This window comes from Falco rusticolus, chromosome 18 (genome assembly GCF_015220075.1).
Source record: "Falco rusticolus isolate bFalRus1 chromosome 18, bFalRus1.pri, whole genome shotgun sequence".
Taxonomy (NCBI): domain Eukaryota; kingdom Metazoa; phylum Chordata; class Aves; order Falconiformes; family Falconidae; genus Falco; species Falco rusticolus.
In genome coordinates this window covers 5,621,070-5,634,529 of record NC_051204.1, presented here as the reverse complement: position 1 = coordinate 5,634,529, position 13,460 = coordinate 5,621,070, and the positions used below count along the sequence as shown (strand labels likewise).

Below are 13,460 nucleotides of genomic sequence, written 5' to 3'. Positions count from 1 at the left end.
GGTCCTCTATCCGAGGACATTACCGCTGGGACTCCAAATCTAGGTATTATCTCTTGGAGTAGTATTTTGGTCACTTCCCGGGCTTTAGCAGTTCTGCACGGGAAGGCTTCTGGCCAACCTGAAAAGGTATCCATTAGTACCAATATCGATACCCCCCTTTTCTAGGAAGTTCTGAGAAATCGATCTGCCAATGTTGCCCTAGAACATTCCCTCTGCTAATGTTCCCTAGTTTTATTTTATTTGCTGTATTGGGATTATTGCGTAAACACATTTCACATTTCTGAGTCACCTGTTTTATTACAGTATACAAGTTTCACCCTTTCAATTTCTGATTTAGACTTTTATATAAAGTATCAGCTCCCCAATGCGTCTTATTAATAATAGGGCTGTGGTCCATATTAAATTGGATGGTACCACTATACAACCATCCCTTAAATAAGTCCACTTACTTAATTTTATTTTATAATTCATGTCCTGAATTACCTTTAAGTTTTCTTTAGAATAGTTTGGCTCTCGATCTGTACTTACAGTTTGGATTTTATCATCTGGTATTAAGGATAATTCCTCCTTTCCTACCTCCTCTGTTACTCGTCTGGCCTCATGGTCGGCCAGGCGGTTTCCAATTTCCAAATCAGTGCCTCAGAGTGGGCCATGCCTCACATCAAGGTCTGGCATGGCATTTGTTCCCACCGCTCAACGCCTGCTGGGTTGCAGCCAACAGCGGAGCTCAAGATTCTTCTTGGTGGCAAACACAGAGGCCAACCCAGTCTTGCCCTTGACTATGGTAGGAGGCACCCGACCAACCTTATTCCTTGTACTTCATTGTCAATGCAGTTTCATCTGCACATCCCATAACAAGTCACTGTCATGGCAAAACACACAGATTTACATTAGTAGAACTACTACAGAGTGTATTTTATTTCACTTTTTCTGCCAATATCCCCACAGCCTTGCTGACCAAGGGATATTGTTTTTATCTGAACTGGGCAAGCCTCCCCCTTATCATTTTACTGTAACAGGTAAAGCATTTTTCACCTTTCCTGGAATTTATTTTCAGATACACCTGGTTAAAAATTTCTTTTACTTCAGGGAGGTCCTCTTTTCTGTTGAATTAAAGATAAGCTCAATATTTCAATTACTTGATCATATTTAACTTTTAATTTCATTTCCCCTTCTTTAAACGTCTAGATGTTCTAATAAATCTCATCCCAACAAAGATTTTAGTGAATTTGGCATTCTTATTTGTTTTTTTTTTTTTTTAGTTTGTACTTTAAAGGTTTCAGGATGTTTTCCTGGTGGCCAGCAGCTCCCACAACTGTAACAATTTTTTTTTTTTTTTTTTTTTTTTTTTTTTTACTGAAGTTTAACAAGTAAGTTGGTTTTGTATTCACTAAAATTCCACCTCATACCCATTCCCTGCCCTAGAAGGGCCGTTACCGGTCCTGTTGTACTGCAAATGCTGCAGCAATTGGGGTGACATTGTCAGGTCCTTCTGCTCAATTGTCAGCAAGAGCAACCCCTCCTCCTCACCAGCAGAAGGGTTCGGGGCAGGAGATGCTGTTCCTGCTCTGCAGGTTACACAAGCCTGCCTCTGCAGCAGCACTTCTGTTTTAACTCTTTCTTACCCTGAATGCAAATCTGCTACTTGTTGCTTTAAGTCTGTTGTTATTACGTATCATGCCATTGCAGGCAAACAGAAAACATCCTGCCATGCATTCCAGCATGATTCAGTCGCACCTTCGAGGGGGTACAGGGGTTTGTACAAACTCACCCCAATACTTCAACACTTTCACAGGGTCTTTGATTCTTCACACACACACGCATGCCTCAGGTTTTACATACATCAGTACAAGTTTTTATATCTTACAACGTGTTTCATTCTGGTTGCTCACACGCCTCAGGTTTTACATACATTAGTACAAGTTTTTATATCTTACAACGTGTTTCATTCTGGTTGCTCCACAGAAGGAACCGCAACCTGAGCTTTTTAACACAAAAATTTCAACAAGAACATCCTTTTCTAGAGCCACAATCAAAGATCAGGTGATGTTAATCCCGCACTCTTTCTAGTGCTAGTACCATAGGATCCCGAGGGGGTACTAATCCACAGTCCTTTTGCCACTCAGGTTTGTCCTGGAGGACGAAGAACATGTCTGCATACGATACTTCGTCCCATTTTCCTTCTCTTCTCAGACACAACATTAATTGCAGGAGAGTGTTATAATCTAACGTTCCTCCCTCCTGAGGCCATTTCGCATCGCTCTCCAATTTATACAAAGGCCACCACTGATTACAATATTTAACCAATTTCCTTCTATTTTCGGTACCACCCTGTCCTACAATATCACTCCAATGTTTTAATATACAACCCAAAGGCGATTTTTCACAGGGCTTACTCCTTCCATTTCCCATTTTGCAATTTTAATTACTTTGTTTTTCTCCGGCCGCCTTAGCCACCCAAGGTTGGAAATGCGGATAGCTTTTTACTCGTTTTGCACTCAAACGCCTGTCTCAAGCACTCTTGCACTCACACTTAGTCAAAATAATTAAGCTATACACGAAAAATCAAAATGCGCATCTCAATCACACCATTCACACTCTCCGGGCAGCCCGCAGTCACACAAGCAGTATGTTATACGGTATCGTGCACTTATGTACAACTTTTAGGAGCACTAACAGTTCACAAAGTATGCATTTCAATGAACAATTGCCAAAAAACAAACAACAAACAAAAACCAATTTTTCCTGGTCTTAAGCAGAGTGTTAAGTTTTCCGCTATTTGCCACAATTTACCAGAATGTTAATATTTTTTCAACATACATTTCATAACTCCGAGTTTTGAACATATAACAAGACAACACATAGAACAAACAAGACACAGAGCGCTATTTCAGTTGTTACATTCCAGGAATTCCCCAATTCTTAAGACAACCTAAAGGAAGTTTTTAGCTTCCTCTTTTTCCTACGCAAAAGTTTCCCTTTTACTTTTGCTGTGAGGTCCCTCTTGTTCCTGTGAGATTCCGCCTTATTCCGTCCCGCCCCCCGCTTTCCGTCACGAGGCCTCCGGGCTTTTAGGAATGGCAGTAACCTCGGGTTTGCTCGATCTGCCCTCAAGATCGCTAGCGGCCACCCCTTGGTCAGCAAACCCCCTCCCAAGGTACCTTTCCTCCTGGGGACTACGCTGCGCGCCGGACGTCTCCGTGCGTCTCACCAGCCGCCCCGTTACTAAACATACCGTTTTATCCGTGGATCCAGGGGTTTCTTTTCTGCTCCCGGGTGAACAGCTGAGAAGAGGAGGCTCCTCCGAGGAAATCTCCCGGGGCGCGCCTAGGAGCGTCCGCTCAGCAGCTGGTCCCTCAGCCGAGCAGAAATCCTCCTGGCTGGCTCGCCAAACTGACGTGCGGAATTAGACTCTATAACTCGAAAGTTATAAAGTAGGTATGTTTATTGCGCGCAGATGCACGGGGGATCGCTCCTCCACAAGCGTGCATACCTGAAGTGACGAACCATCTCACATTTATACAATGAACAAATGAATATTCAATTAACGCCTATACATATTCGTTACCTAAACCCCGCTTCGTATGTTAATTAGCTTATCAGTCCGTTTCCTGGAATGTGGTGGTCTTGCAGGTTTGTAGGTGATTCATGTTCTTGTGACCATCCGATCTTCTTCAGGTGATTCATGTCCTTGTGACCACCCGATCTTCTTCAGGTGATTGTGACCACCCAATCTTTTCCAGCAAGGAGACTTAGCACTCCCTCCCTCTAGATAGCATTTGAATGTCTCTCATCTTTTCTTATTCTCTTTTAAATAGCCCCTTTGTTAGAGGAAGAAGGGCAGGCGTCTCCCCTTTGTTAGAGGAAGAGGGGCAGGCGTCTCCTCAAAACTGTGGTTGTCACCGCACCCATGACTAGTCACCATACCCACATTCCTTAAGCAGACACATACAATCACAATCCATGTCCATTATCCCCATTTCACATTATTTCTCCATATCAGCACGGCAGAGCAAGCATGTCAGAAATGAGGAAATGAAATGGCAGCACTGATGGAAACCAAAACACAACATGTGCCATTAGGTAGGACATTTTGCTTTGGAGGTGAGCCTGCTGGAAAATTACTGCCCGCGTGCAGTGACTGTGCGCCTGGGGCGGTGCAGAAGCAGTATAAAAGCAGGCCCTTCTCCTCACTCTCTCATCCACTTCTCTCGCCTCCGTCTCCTTGTGAACAAGGTGAGTTTGAGGCGCTTTTTGTCTTCATCCCATTCCTGACTCTTAACCTCCTCTTCCTCCGCCTCCTCCTCCTCTGGTATTTCTCAGCACATACCTACCCTTTGTCCTGTGCTGTGTTTTGAGGCTGCTTGCCATGGGAGAGGGAAAAGGAGCAGAAGGTGTGGCATGGAGAAGGGCTGAGATTTGGCTGAGGGGTCTCCTGAGCTATGAGCTAGGTTGAGACCTCCCTGGGCTTTGTCAGTGTCAGTGGGGCACTTTTGCTCTGAGGGAAGGGGTCTCCCTCATTGTAGGGTGACAGGCTGCTCTTCAACCATCCTCTGTGCTTTGATTTCCCCTGCTTCTCTCTCCCAGGTGCACCTCCAGCCTTGAAGCATGTCCTGCTACAGCCCGTGCATGCCCTGCCGGCCCTGTGGCCCGACCCCGCTGGCCAACAGCTGCAATGAGCCCTGTGTCAGGCAGTGCCAGGACTCCACCTTTGTCATCGAGCCCCCTGCTGTGGTGGTGACCCTGCCCGGCCCCATCCTCAGCTCCTTCCCGCAGAACACCGCCGTGGGCTCCTCCACCTCCGCTGCCGTTGGCAGCATCCTCAGCTCTGAGGGAGTGCCCATCAACTCCGGGGGCTTCAGCCTCTCTGGCTTGGGCAGCGGCATTTGCGGCAGGAGGTCCTTCCCCTGCTAAAGCTGCTCCTGGCACTGAGGCCTCCGCTCACATCACCCTCCTTTCCCTCTTTTGACTCATTAAAGTTCTGGTGCATCCCAGCCCACGCCTTCATGTCATCCTTTTCTCAGCACACACTCTCCCAACATGCCCAGCGAGACAGCTGTTGCTCAGGGCTGGTTCTGGGAAGGAGTTGTTGGGGATGGCTGTGCAGCCGTTGTCAGCACAGGTTTGCCTTGAGTGTGCTTAGTGGTGAGTTGGGTGTACCCTCTGGTTTCTAAACTTCTCTGCCTACATGGACTCTACTGGGATAGAATGACCCAAGGTAGTTCATGTATTACTTGCGCATTGCTGTCTACTTTTCTTTTTCCTTGGTCATCTCAACGTTGTGAAGCAAGTAGTCAGGAGGACGAGAGATCAATATGTCATTGACAAGGCAGTGGCAAGACCTTCCCAGGAGAGCCTAGGAGAACCTGTGCTACCCACAGCATTGAGATTCAGAGTTGCGGCGTGATGAGAAGTGCAGGTGGAAAACAAAAGCACGAGAACAGTAGAGAATATACTGCCACGGCATCTTTGGGAATACATTGTCAATAGATTTGGGAATATATCAGCTGTGGTCCACAGGCCTTGTGGTCTTGCAGATGCTTCAGTGATGCTTTTTGCAATCTTTTTTTCCTTCCAAAAAGCATTCAGGAGAGCTCCTTCACACTGCCTGTCTCCTCGGCGACCTAGCTGAGTCACATTTCCCCATTACTGGTCCTTTCAACTCTTTTAAAGTTCTGCTGCATCCCAGCCCATGCCTTCGTGTCATCCTTTGCCCTGCAGATGCTCTCCTATGATGCCCCGTGAAAGAGACGCATGTTGCTCAGGGCTGGGGCTGGGAGGGGGTTGTTGGGGGTGGCTGTGCAGTGACACAGGCTTGCTTTGAGTATACTTAGTCACGCCTCGGGTGGCTGACCCTTTTCTTCCTATATTTCTCTTCCTATCTGGGGCTGGAGAGAATGACTCAATGCTCTTCAGTGACCACAGCTACTCCAGGCGTGGTTGTAGGTCTCCCACCAAAGCATTCTCTTCTCCACGCTCAGCGAGCCCCATGCTGCCAGCCTTTGCTCCCTTACCAAGTGCTCCAGCCCTCTCACCATCCTGGCCACCCTCCGCTGAACTCACACCACTTGGTCAAAATCTTTCTTGCGTTAGAGCCCAAAATGGGACGCAGTGTTCTACATGCTGTCAGATGAGTGCCGAGCAGAGCAGGACCGTCGCTCCCATCGATCCCCTGGCTGTGCTCCTGCTCATATAGCCCAGGCTGTTGATGGCAGTCCTCGGTGTCTGGGAAGAGTGCTGGGAGTTGCACCTGCTTTGATGGTGTTACCTCAAAAGCAGCTTCCACAAGGCCAAGTGCAAGGCGCTGCACCTGCGTTGGGGCAGTCCTCAACGTCGATACAGACTGGAGGAGAAATGGTTGAGAGCAGCCCTGTGGAGAAGGGCTTATGGACAATGGTGGCTGAAAAAACTGGAGACGAGCCAGCAATGTGAGTAGCGCGTCCAGCCTGGCGTTCCCAGTATAAAAAAGGCCATGGACCTGTTAGCGCAGCCCCAGAGAAGGGCTACAAAAGGCATCAGAGGCCTGCAATAGGTCTCCTGGGATGAAGGGCTGAGGGAGTTTGTGGTTTTCAGCCTGGAGGAGAGAAGGCTCTGGGGAGCCCTTGTTGCAGCCTTTCGATATATAAAGGGGACTTAGAAGAAAGCCGGAGAGGACATTTAATCAAGGCCTGGGGTGATAGGACAAGACGCAACAGTTTCAAACTGGAACAGGGTAGACTTAAGTTGGACATAAGGCAGAAATATGTTACGATGAGAGTGGTGAGACACTGGAAAAGGCTGCCCGGAGAATGACGGCATGACCCATTGCTGGAAGCGTTCAAGGTCTGGTTCAACGGAGCTTTGCGTGATGTGACGTAGTGACAGATATCCCTGGCCATGGCAGGAGCGTTGGTCTAGGTGATCTTTAAAGGTCTCTTCCAACCCCAAACCACCCCATGATAATATGGTTCTATGATAAGGCAAACCACTGCACTGCGTCGCTCATTTTGAGAACACTGTGGATAGGATGGCTTCTCCTGGTGTGCCCTGGGAAGCCTGAACCCATGTCTTCTCAATAACATGTTCCTTCCTGACTACTTGCATCGTGGACTTGAGCTTAGCAAGGAAAACAAAAAGGTGTGCACAACAAAGTGGATAGCAGTCACTGAACTACATTGGCTAATCCTATCCCAACGCAAACAGGCAGATAAATTTAGAGACCAGCAGGTCAGCCAAGGCATGACTAAGCATACTCAATGCCAGCCTGCGTTGACAAGCACTGCAAAAGCATCCCCCGTAACTCCCTCCCAGCCCCAGCCCTGAGCAACATGCGTCTCTTTCACTGGGCATCTTGGGAGAGCATCTGCAGGGCAAAGGATGACACGAAGGCGTGGGCTGGGATGCACCAGAACTTTAATGAGTCAAAAGAGGGAAAGGAGGGTGATGTGAGCGGAGGCCTCAGTGCCAGGAGCAGCTTTAGCAGGGGAAGGACCTCCTGCCGCAAATGCCGCTGCCCAAGCCAGAGAGGCTGAAGCCCCCGGAGTTGATGGGCACTCCCTCAGAGCTGAGGATGCTGCCAACGGCAGCGGAGGTGGAGGAGCCCACGGCGGTGTTCTGCGGGAAGGAGCTGAGGATGGGGCCGGGCAGGGTCACCACCACGGCGGAGGGCTGGATGAAGACATTGGAGTCCTGGCACTGCCTGACACAGGGCTCGTTGCAGCTGTTGGCCAGCGGGGTCGGGCCGCAGGGCCGGCAGGGCATGCACGGGCTGTAGCAGGACATGCTTCAAGGCTGGAGGTGCACCTGGGAGAGAGAAGCAGGGCATGGGGGCTGGGTGAGGAGCAGCCTGTCATACCACAACGAGGGAGCCAAGGCACGAGCTGGAGACGAGAGCTGGAGGCTGTGTAGGGAGGCACAGGGGCTGCTTCTTCCCTATGGCCCAAAAGTGCCCTGCCGTGAGGGACCAAGCCCAGGCACCTTCCCACCTAGCCCATAGCTCAGGAGACACCTCAACCGAGACCCAGCCGCTCCCCACGCCACAACTTCAGCCCCATTCCCTGTGCCATGAAAGCTGCTCCAGGACCCACGGTAGGAGAAACCAGCAGCTCTGTGCCGAGAAATCCCAGAGGAGGAGGAGGAGGAGAAAGGTCTTCAGACTCACCTTGTTCACAAGGAGACGGAGGCGAGAGAAGTGGATGAGAGAGTGAGGAGAAGGGCCTGCTTTTATACTGCTTCTGCACCGCCCCAGGCGCACAGTCACTGCACGCGGGCAGTAATTTTCCAGCAGGCTCACCTCCAAAGCAAAATGTCCTACCTAATGGCACATGTTGTGTTTTGGTTTCCGTCAGTGCTGCCATTTCATTTCCTCATTTCTGACATGACCACTAGGGCACGGAGGCTCTTTTGAAGATTGGGATGAGGAGCCCAAGGATTTCCTGAGCAGGACCATGCCAACATGGCCAGAAGACATGCCCCTGAGCACGGGAGGGCTCTGTGCAGATGGAGGACATCATTCTCAGGCGATACAGTGAGGTTGTTCCCAAAACCCTGTGCAGGAGGGTGCACATGTCTTCCCACCAATGCCGTCCTCCCCTGAGTGCCCAAAGCTTCTCCAAATGAGGACAGGCCGCGTCCTTCTCCCTGGGCAGGACTGTCCCTCCCTGCCCCTCTGCTCGCGCCAGCAGTCGCTGATCATTGCCTCTATCGGCAGGCGGGCTGCGCGGCCGGTTTCAAATGGCTCCGCCCAAGGAAAACTTGCCTTTCTGGAAGACATTTGCTGCTTTCCTTGGCAAAGACAACCCCTGTCGTGGCAGCCTCTGGGGGTGCGCAAGCAGTGCCCTCAGCCCTGATGGGACACGGGCCTGCAGGCAGCCCGCGCTCCTGGCTTGGCCTCGTGCCAAAGGGCTGACACACGCCAACCCAAAATTAGAGTGTGACTGGCCGTGGGTAGGGAGAGTCTATCCCAGGAAGCCTGCCTACTGCAGGCATCGCCTTGCCCTCCTGGGACGCGTCCCAGCTGCCTCCATGTCTGCAGGGCAGGGAAGAGCATCACCTCCTCGATGTAGTCTGAGAGCTGGTTTCGTGCCTTCCGAGCCCACCCCCTCCTTGAGCATCCCCACGCGCGTGGCACGGCAGGGTCCTGCCAGCCGTCACCCCTGGGAGAGCTGGGGGAAGTTCCCTTGCCTCTCCAGTGGTGCCGGGTTGTGCTCCAAGGTGAGGAGGCCTTTGGGGCCTGGGAAAGACGACATGATGAAGCACTAATGCCAAGAGAAGGTGTATCGCCTGACGGCCAGGGAGGAGCCCCAGCCAGTGGGGACACGTTTTCTGCAACCCCTCCTCTCCCTCCACGGGGTATGCAGGCATCTGGTGGCATGCACTCGTGTCTCTCCAACCGGTTTAAATGTCCCCACACCGGATCCTCCTCGACTGTGGGTAAGACTCTCCCTGCCCCAGACTTGCCAAGGAATGGCAGAGGCCCGGTCCCTCGACAGCAGCTCTTGCCAGTCAAGACCAGGGCCGCGAACCCCCGCAGCACCTCCGCCTTGCCTGTAACCCCTGTGCCCGGTGAAGCTGCCCCATTCAGCGCTGCAGCTGACTTTGGCCAAGCCTTGCTGCTGACCTGTGTGGAAGAAGATCTCCTCAGTGCCCTCCACGTGCCTTGCCTGATGGAACACCAGGTGGGCTTTGGCTTTCCGAAGACCAGCCCTGCGTACTCGGGCAGCTTGGCAAATGTTCTCCCCAGAGCAAAGGGCATCAAGAGGAACACGGCTGAAACCATTGGCACAGCCCGGCTGCCTGGAGACGCCATGGCTAGTGACCGTGGGAGCGAGCGGAGGCAGAGGGAAGAGAGAGAAGCACACGGCACGTCCTTAAAACGAGGAGTCTGCGGGTGCTTGCTGACACGTGCGGCGTGGAGCACAGCTGGGCCTCTTCCTGCCAAGGGAGCTGCAAACACTCGCACTGCACTGCCCCAAGCCAACATCCCCTGCCTGCGCGGGACTCCTCCACCACTGAGGAGCCATCCTCTGCCCACGCTGACACAGTCCTGCCCAGGATACCCCTGGGTGTCTCATCCCAGCACATGAAAGGCACTTGCACGGCAGAGCAAGCATGTCAGAAATGAGGAAATGAAATGGCAGCACTGACGGAAACCAAAACACAACATGTGCCATTAGGTAGGACATTTTGCTTTGGAGGTGAGCCTGCTGGAAAATTACTGCCCGCGTGCAGTGACTGTGCGCCTGGGGCGGTGCAGAAGCAGTATAAAAGCAGGCCCTTCTCCTCACTCTCTCATCCACTTCTCTCGCCTCCGTCTCCTTGTGAACAAGGTGAGTTTGAGGCGCTTTTTGTCTTCATCCCATTCCTGACTCTTAACCTCCTCTTCCTCCGCCTCCTCCTCCTCTGGGATTTCTCAGCACATACCTACCCTTTGTCCTGTGCTGTGTTTTGAGGCTGCTTGCCATGGGAGAGGGAAAAGGAGCAGAAGGTGTGGCATGGAGAAGCGCTGAGATTTGGCTGAGGGGTCTCCTGAGCTATGAGCTAGGTTGAGACCTCCCTGGGCTTTGTCAGTGTCGGTGGGGCACTTTTGCTCTGAGGGAAGGGGTCTCCCTCATTGTAGGGTGACAGGCTGCTCTTCAACCATCCTCTGTGCTTTGATTTCCCCTGCTTCTCTCTCCCAGGTGCACCTCCAGCCCCAAGCCATGTCCTGCTACAGCCCGTGCATGCCCTGCCGGCCCTGCGGCCCGACCCCGCTGGCCAACAGCTGCAACGAGCCCTGTGTCAGGCAGTGCCAGGACTCCAATGTCTTCATCCAGCCCTCCGCCGTGGTGGTGACCCTGCCCGGCCCCATCCTCAGCTCCTTCCCGCAGAACACCGCCGTGGGCTCCTCCACCTCCGCTGCCGTTGGCAGCATCCTCAGCTCTGAGGGAGTGCCCATCAACTCCGGGGGCTTCAGCCTCTCTGGCTTGGGCAGCAGCATTTGCGGCAGGAGGTGCTTCCCCTGCTAAAGCTGCTGGCCATGGCCCTGGGTTAGAAGGCACCCAGGGACCCACACGATGGTACCGCACTGGGGACGGAGCATCGGCTTGTTGCTTCCAGAGGGGCTGAGCAACCCCAGCACCCCTTGCAAAAGGACAAGGCCAGCCTGGGCTCTCAGAAAGCACAGCCCGTGTCTGCCCTTCACGTGCTTCCACTCTTTCTTTTGCCCCCTGTGTCCTTGTTCTCTTGTGGTCTCCTCAGCTGCGAGTACCAGAAAGGCAGCCTGGGGGGTGGCCAGCTGGCCCTGCTCCCTCTGTGGGCAGGCAGATGGACAGCTGGCAGCATCTCTGCCTAGCTGAGGGCTGCAGACTCCTTTCTGCCCCTGGTGCTCCCTGCACTGGGACCTTCACTCAGGGTGACCTTATTTCCCTCTTTTGACTCATTAAAGTTCCGCTGCATCCCAGCCCATGTCTCTGTGTCATCTTTCTCAGGCAGATGATCTCCCAACACATTCAGGATGGTTCTGTGAGGGGTCTGTTGGAAATAAATGTGAAGCGATTACTAGAAGCATCGTAGAGGGTCTTCCTGGGATTGACTGAAGTTGTTTTGTTAAGAACCAGTTACCTGGTTCTTTGTAGTTTTGGTAGAATGGTCTTGAGAACACATACGTGGTTTGGGTTTTGCTGGACAGTGTTTGCTAAGCAGCAACCTTGTCAATCCAACCCATTCCCCAAATAGCAAGTAGGCTGGGTGTGGACAAGAGACTGGGAGGGGACACAGGCAGGACAGCTGACTCAGACTGACCAAAGGGATAGTCCATACAATATGACATCATGGTCAGCAATACATTCTAAGAGAAAGAACAGTGAGCATCAGGGGACATTCATTATTAGGGAGTTTCTTTTCTGAACAACTGCTAAGTGCATTGTGCTCTGCTTCGCAGGAGTGGCTGGACATTGCCTGCTGATGGGAAGTAGAGAATAAGTCCTTTTGCTTTGCTTCATTTCCACACATTTTCCCTGCTTTACTTCATTCAACTACCTTTATCTCGACCCATCTGGTTTTAATCTTATTTTCTCCCCCCTTTCTCTCTGAGGAAGGGCAGTGATAGAGCGCCTTGGTGGGCACCTGGCAGCCAGACAAGGTCAACTCACCACAATCTTTTTGGTGTTCACCATGGGACTCGGGACATCAGCAGTTCGAATTGAGCATGGTATAGCTGTAGTAGTTACTAACTGGCATGCTTTTGTGTGAGTTTAAGAGTGGCACTTGCTGCACCCTTTATCTCTTTATTTTGCTAAGCCTGGGAATACATTCACAGAACCAAAGACTATGGCTTTGCCCTGGCACTGACGCCCTTACTGTGCTGGGGGAGCTATCTACCGGAGAGGGTGAGGAAATACACCCTCTTCCAGTCTAGGACTGCTGTGAGTTGTTTCGTTGTGCAGGCTCCTGAGGTCCTTATTCACCCTAAGTGAGGTATTTAATGTTACCTAATTAACACTGTTGGCTTAATGTGGGGTTTGCAGAATCTGATGTCAGGCTGGTGTAAGAGGAGGCAACTTTTGGGTGCAGCAACAGTGAACATGCCCTGAGGTGATTGTTCCCTGGGTGACAACTGCTTGAAAACCAGCTGCTTTTAGCGTGGTACTGGGGCTTGCAGTGAGACTGTCAAGCCACGATTCAGTACTATCAGAGGATAGTGGTTAAGACAAGGACCCAAACTACCTCCAAGAATGCCATGATTGAGCCAGGCATCCAAACTACAATTAAGAACATGGCAGTTGAGGCAGAGACTTAAACCCCACCTGAGAACACCATGGTTGAGACAAGGAACCAAACACCACCTACAGTAATTGCTGCAGTAGTGAAAAAGAAATAGCAGACAATGAAGTCAATGGGTCTATGTCATTGATTAGTAAGGAGTGAGGAGGAGGAAGAGTCTGATGGGTAAGCAGGTACTTCAGCAAAGAAATGGGAGAAGAAGTGAGAGAAATCACTCAGAGACGAAGTACCCAGTCCCTGACCTTGAGAGAACCTGGGGAGTTCTGGTGGAAAGAGTTCTGGTGGAGAGTACAGGCATCAGACAGGTAAGCAGAGACTCTGGCAACTCCAGTGCTGGGAGAGTGGGGTCAATGGTCAGGAACTGGAAGGTAAGGAAGCCCAACAGCTGAGATCCCTCGCTAGGGACTGGGGAGCTGATTGTGGAATTGGAAAAGAGGCAATGAAATACAGTCTTGGGAGGCATCTCCTGTCAAGTGTGAGAGCAAGATATCTGTTCAAGGAAGATTTTGTGGTTTAGCAAGGAAGGTGGACTACCACTTAGGAAGGCATCAAGTACCTGAGAGAATTAGTGGTGCTGGAAGTCATCTACCATGATCTCAATGACAACAAGGTCTCTGAAGGTCTAGATAATGCTCTGTATATATGGTTGTCCAAAATGCACCTGTGTCATACTTTAACAGCTTGGCAGCAACATATTGCCCAGGTTTAGATACATTAAC

General features: G+C 51.3%; 2 pseudogenes; one reads left to right on the top strand and one right to left on the bottom strand.

Moving 5' to 3' along the window:
- Window positions 1–4,052: 4,052 nt before the first annotated feature.
- On the top strand, window positions 4,053–4,914 carry LOC119159048 (annotated as a pseudogene).
- A 2,541-nt stretch (window positions 4,915–7,455) lies between these two features.
- Window positions 7,456–9,227, bottom strand: LOC119159046 (annotated as a pseudogene).
- Between the last annotated feature and the right edge of the window lie 4,233 nt (window positions 9,228–13,460).